Here is a 6,287-nt window from a genome sequence, read left to right as displayed (position 1 = left end):
GGATTGAAACACATAGGAGTTAAAATTTTTTATCAGATTGACTCTTCCAGAGTAGACAGACTATTTCTTACAGCCTATTTGAAGAGTTTTTGATCAGAAGTTTCACTGAGTACTGTGTCATAATTGCCTCTGAGCACACAAGAACTAAAGCAGTATGGTCACTGCGAATGAATAAATGTGCGAGACGTAACACTCCACAGAAGTGATACGTGAATGTAATACCTAGTAATGACAAAACCGCGCACACAAACTGAAAGCAATAACAAGATAAATGAATTGCGTAAACAAAATTAAATAAACCATTTATTATTAATACATTGTATTAAAAGTCCTACGACACTGAAGTGTCTCTAAAGGAAGTTAATTTGATTAAAAAAACTAAAAGCTGAAAATGTTGGAATACAAATTGAAACATGACGATTATAAATTTTTGTGCAATCAGGAAAACAGAGACACATAAATGATCATTGAAAAATAGATAAAGAGAGTACACACATTCTTGATAACAATTCCCGAGTACTTTGTGATTCAGAAGAGAATACGAATTAGATGTGTGGAAAATAAGAAAAAATAGACAAGAGTAGGGGCGTAGCAATATGGATGCAATGGTCAAATAGATGTGTGGAAAATAAGAAAAAATAGACAAGAGTAGGGGCGTAGCAATATGGATGCAATGGTCAAATGTACCTGGGCTTGTTCGAGGTGAGACCTGCTACTGGAACAACATCAACAACAAAAATGTCAGAAGCAATAAAATATTGATTTCTTCTTACAAGGAAGACTCAAATCCTCCTTCGAGATCTCTTGCTGGACAAGAAACTGGAAAACTGTAATGGGTGTGGTCCCTAGAGCCAAAATATTTTGTAGAGCTTCCAAAGGGTTTGTTATCCACTGTGTGTACACGACATGTATATGAATACTTACCCCGAAATATTACTTTCAATGTGGTTGAATGCTCAGTGGCTGTAATAGGCATAGGGCTAGGAACCTACTTAAGTGGGCCTGGGCATTCAATTTCTATGTAAAATAACACATTGGATCAGAGATGAAGTGTTCGTAGCATGGAACTTCATTGGATTCTTTATATAGATGTATGTTATTTAGTTTTCAACTTGAATGGAATCTCATGCTACATATGGATCAGATCAGGGACTACAAAGCTCAGTCATAGCCATTCCTATTTGAAGTTACTGACCGGAGAGAAGGCAACAAGATAGTAATACTCACAGTTTACCCAACTATTCTTAATGTGATTAACAGTCTCTTATATATACAGCTGAAACTACTGAGCGTGTTTACTGTAGGTCAATAGACTGCACATTAAACAGATAGTAATACTCACAGTTTACACAACTATTCTTAATGTGATTAACAGTCTCTTATATATACAGCTGAAACTACTGAGCGTGTTTACTGTAGGTCAATAGACTGCACATTAAACAGATAGTAATACTCACAGTTTACACAACTATTCTTAATGTGATTAACAGTCCCTTATATATATAGCTGAAACTACTGAGCGTGTTTACTGTAGGTCAATAGACTGCACATTAAACACTAAGCTATGCCTGGTGCAATAAGAAAGATTGTAAATTATAAACGCTAACAAAAATCGTTTTAGACGATTTCAGTTTTAAACAAGATCCCTTGTTTTCTCTTTATTGCTAATTAGATAATAAAAACACGCAAATCTGTATTCGTCAGTTCAGATTAAATCATAGGTGACGTATATATAAAATCTCTAATTACCGTACCATAAATCTAAAAATAAACTTTATTTTAAAATACGTGTTCTCAACTCTCACTTAATTATATTTACGGTTAATTATAGGTTGCGTAAATGTGCGCCAAAGGAAATATTAACTGTCGTGAATTTCATCGATCACTCTTGGTTAAAACTTCCCCATGTTCTGCTGACTTTTTTTAGTAAATGTCAAAGGTACTTACAGCTCTATCTCATTGAGTACATCTACCACATACATATAATTTCGTATACATTTTATCTCGTGGCACGCGAGACAGCGCGCTGCTCTTTTCCTGTTGATTGATAATATGTATATAGATTTATTAATTTAACTTGCTTGGGGTCAATTATAAATGTATAATTCACAACAAGTTGATGTTCTATTGTTGGCTTCACAACAAGTTAATGTTCTATTATTGGCTCACAACAAGTTGATGTTCTATTGTTTAAGAATGTATAAGTTGTTTAACTTATTCTACGCGCTTGCTTCAATGAATAATTTGGTGTGAAGTATTTACGAGCATTTATCAAGAGTTGTTATTCCGAGTTATCAGACTAGTCGAGACTTTCGCTGTCAATGCAGCGCCACCTTGTTGTGTATTTTTATCATAGGGTCTGTAATTCATCAAACCCGTGTATACTGTATGTTGTTCTCCATTACAAACATACCATTAATTTAACTTATTAATCCAAAACGTCTTTCCATCTAGAAAAGTGCAGTATCGAGTATCCTCCACACGTCTCAACAAGCAAATCTTTATCACGCTAGATCTTTCAATATGTTTTCAAACATTTGTATCTAACTAGTGAATTATTTGTTTGTTTAAAGTTATGCACAAAGCTACAAAATGGGCTATCTGTGCTCTGCCCACCACGGGTATCGAATTAACTATAATTGATTTTCAAGCGATTTTTGGCCTTAATTTAAAGGTGAAGACCTTCTTTGCTTTTGTTATATACGACGTCCATAAATTGTTTGTTTGTTCGCCTGAACAATATCTTTCTCTTACAATGGATTGGCAGCCAGGTCAGAGACCTCTATGGTTCAGGCTTTGTCGTCCCTAATTTTGAACTACGGACCACAGGGAAGATAAACAGTAGGCAGCCAGGTCAGAGACCTCTATGGTTCAGGCTTTGTCGTCCTTAATTTTGAACTACGGACCACAGGGAAGATAAACAGTAGGCAGCCAGGTCAGAGACCTCTATGGTTCAGGCTTTGTTGTCCCTAATTTTGAACAACGGACCACAGGGAAGATAAACAGTAGGCAGCCAGGTCAGAGACCTCTATGGTTCAGGCTTTGTCGTCCCTAATTTTGAACTACGGACCACAGAGAAGATAAACAGTAGGCAGCCCCGCCGCTTGAAGTGGCTACTCTTAACTAGTTAAAAAGATTGACTGTCAGTCTTATGACGCACCTACAGCTGACAGTGCAAAACGTGTTTGGTAGACGACTTCTCAAACTCGAGACTCTCGGATTTCTATCTATTAGGCAAAGTTTTGGCCCCATCCGGAAATTATGTTCACAAACTATTAACATTTATTTCCAAATTTGTTGAATCTTCTGTCGAGCCCCTGTAGCGCTGTCTATGCATACAGTAATCTAATTTAAAACACCTCAGGTGGGAAAAAAAAGTTGCAGCCAAAAAATTATTAAGCGTGCGATTCAAATTCATTCATTAGTTAGTTAGGCCGGGTATTTTATTTTACCCACCATCATGTTCAAAGTTTAACAAAAAATGCAGCCTGGCTAACTGATGAACGAATATTTGCTGTAAAATTGTTATTAATTATATAAGTGTAGCTGCCAATTTGGCCGCCAATTTTAATTTCATCCCTTTAAGTCGCGCGTTGAATTCATTCTTGGCCGCACCTTTGTTTCACACATAAGGTGTTTTTGGTTAGATATCATGACTTTTTCTCAATACACACTAACAAACCACACTAAATAAAAGAGTGACACTGGATAGTAACCAACATTAACTTTAGGATCGCTTCTACATTATTCGGAACAGACATTTGCTGTACAAAACCAACAAGATTCTTTAAAATATGTGGAGGAGTTTTTCTCTCTAAAACAGTGTTAATAGCTTCCTTTATACTGCCCCCCCCCCGTGGCACAGCAGTATGTCTGCGGAATTACAACGCTAGAAACTGGGTTTCGGTACACGTGATGGGCAGAGCACAGATAGCCCATTGTGTAACTCTGTGCTTAACTTCAAACAAACAAATAAATCATTTATACTAACGCCATGGAATTTAGATTAACAGATTCTTGTCATCACCCCTTGCAATCACTACAGCCGTATTAAGCATCATTATCTATGCTAATTGTTTAAACTAATATCGGTAACACTCTTTAATTAGGATAATTTCATAAAATTTAGTAAATCTGTGCTGAAAAATTGGCAATGAATAATCAATTGCCTTGAAATTTAGTTTATGAAGTAAGAGTCCAGTAGAGCACATTCACTGAAAATATGTGATGGTTTGTATTACCACAGTCCGAGTTACAGAAGGTGGAAAATCGCTAAACTGTCACTCCCGTTGATAACACACAGTGTGTCCTGCAAACTTCTGTAGTGACCATTGTAGCAGAGACTCGCGGTCCGTATTTCTGAAACTCAAGTAATTTGGTAAATATAATTTCTTGACGCTTCATCATGATTTAAATAGCTTTGAAAATATGACAAATCTCATTTTGGAAAATTCATATGATAACCAAAACATTTCATGATCTTGATTATGGTGTCTTCAAGATCTAACGCAGACAAACGTTACCCCTCTATTTCAATACACTGTTTAATTTCTAAAAGTTATTTCTTATAACGAATATTTCCAAAGGGTAATTTCAATTTCTTTTTTAATTAAAATGATAGGTATTTAGCATATATTGAAATATCATCATTATTAGGCGGATCACACAATTTATTTCGTAAGTCACCTAACACTATTTGTTTCGTAAGTTACCTAACACTGTTTGTTTTGTAAGTTACCCAACAATATTTGTTTCGTAAGTTACCTAACATTGTTTTTTTCGTAAGTTACATAACAATATTTGTTTCGTAAGTTACCTAACACTATTTGTTTCGTAAGTTACCTAACACTGTTTGTTTTGTAAGTTACCTAACACTATTTGTTTCGTACGTTACCTAACACTGTTTGTTTCGTAAGTTACCAAACCTATTTGTTTCGTAAGTTGCCTAACACTATTTGATTCGTAAGTTACCTAACACTATTTGTTTCGTAAGTTACCTAACACTATTTGTTTCGTACGTTACCAAACCTATTTGTTTCGTAAGTTACCAAACCTATTTGTTTCGTAAGTTGCCTAACACTATTTGTTTCGTAAGTTATTTATATTCAGAAGGTAAACCTTAAGACATACTGCTAAGTTTTCAAACTTCCTTTTTAATATTGTTCATTTACGTAAGTATTATTAAAGTTACGTGAGCAGTTCGTGTATATTTCCATGCTCGTGTCTTCTGATGAGACAGCGGAAAGTCTAAGGACTTACAACGCTAAAATCCGGGATTCGATTCCTCGTAGTGGACACGGCAGATAGCTCAACGTTGCTGTGCTCTAGTTAAAACAAACAATATTTCCATGCAGGAAAAAAAGTAAAAATGCTCTCTTTATTTAATACACAAGTGCATCTATCCAAATAATAATTTGTGCTTAAATTACACAATTTAATAACTAGAACAAAAACATAAAAGGCTCAAAAGCCGGTTTACACCGAGCAGGTTAACCTTTGGAAAAAGACAATAATCCATACATTTAATGAAATAACAACAGTTTAATTAACATTGACTGTTTATAAGTCTCACGCTGCATGTAAAAAAATTTTAAATATGTTAATAAATAATGTTAATCCAATACGAAAATTAGTGAGAAATATACTTCCATTAATTTTCTCAATGTTGTAAAATTCATATTCCATCCTTAGACTTTGATGTCTTGCACTATAATTAACATTATTTCTAAACTTTATTATACGAAAATAGATATAACCTAAAAACAGGCTAATATATGGGGCAGTGCGTGAACATTGCCGGTACAGGAAATACAAAAGTGGTACTTTTTATCTTACATGGTGCCCTCAGATCCAGAAATTGGCTTTTTTTTCGATATTGGCAGTCATAGCGACAGTAGGAGGATGATCAAAATCAATTCAGGCCTGATTACTTGCCTTCTCTTGCCATTTTTCAGCTTACGTTCCTTCAATTAATGCCCCCCGGTATGTCTGGGGACTTATACTGCTAGAAACCTGGTTTCGATACTCGTGATGGGCAGAGCACAGGTTGCCCTTTGTGTAGCTTTGTACTTAATAACAATCAACAACAACATCCTTCAGTCAAACTGCTTGAAATATACGTAATAACTATTTGTTCCGCTTACAAGCGACTGCACATCACTTTAGGAGTCAGTTGTGGACTGTGCCAGTATTTAACTACACACATATTCGTATATACCTCTTTGGGTATTCAAGATTTAGACAATTAAAAGAATAACTGGGGTATGTGCAACAACCATTTCTTTATC

Source organism: Limulus polyphemus, unplaced genomic scaffold (genome assembly GCF_000517525.1).
Source record: "Limulus polyphemus unplaced genomic scaffold, Limulus_polyphemus-2.1.2 Scaffold80, whole genome shotgun sequence".
Lineage (NCBI taxonomy): Eukaryota > Metazoa > Arthropoda > Merostomata > Xiphosura > Limulidae > Limulus > Limulus polyphemus.
Note: the sequence above shows the minus strand (reverse complement) of the source record.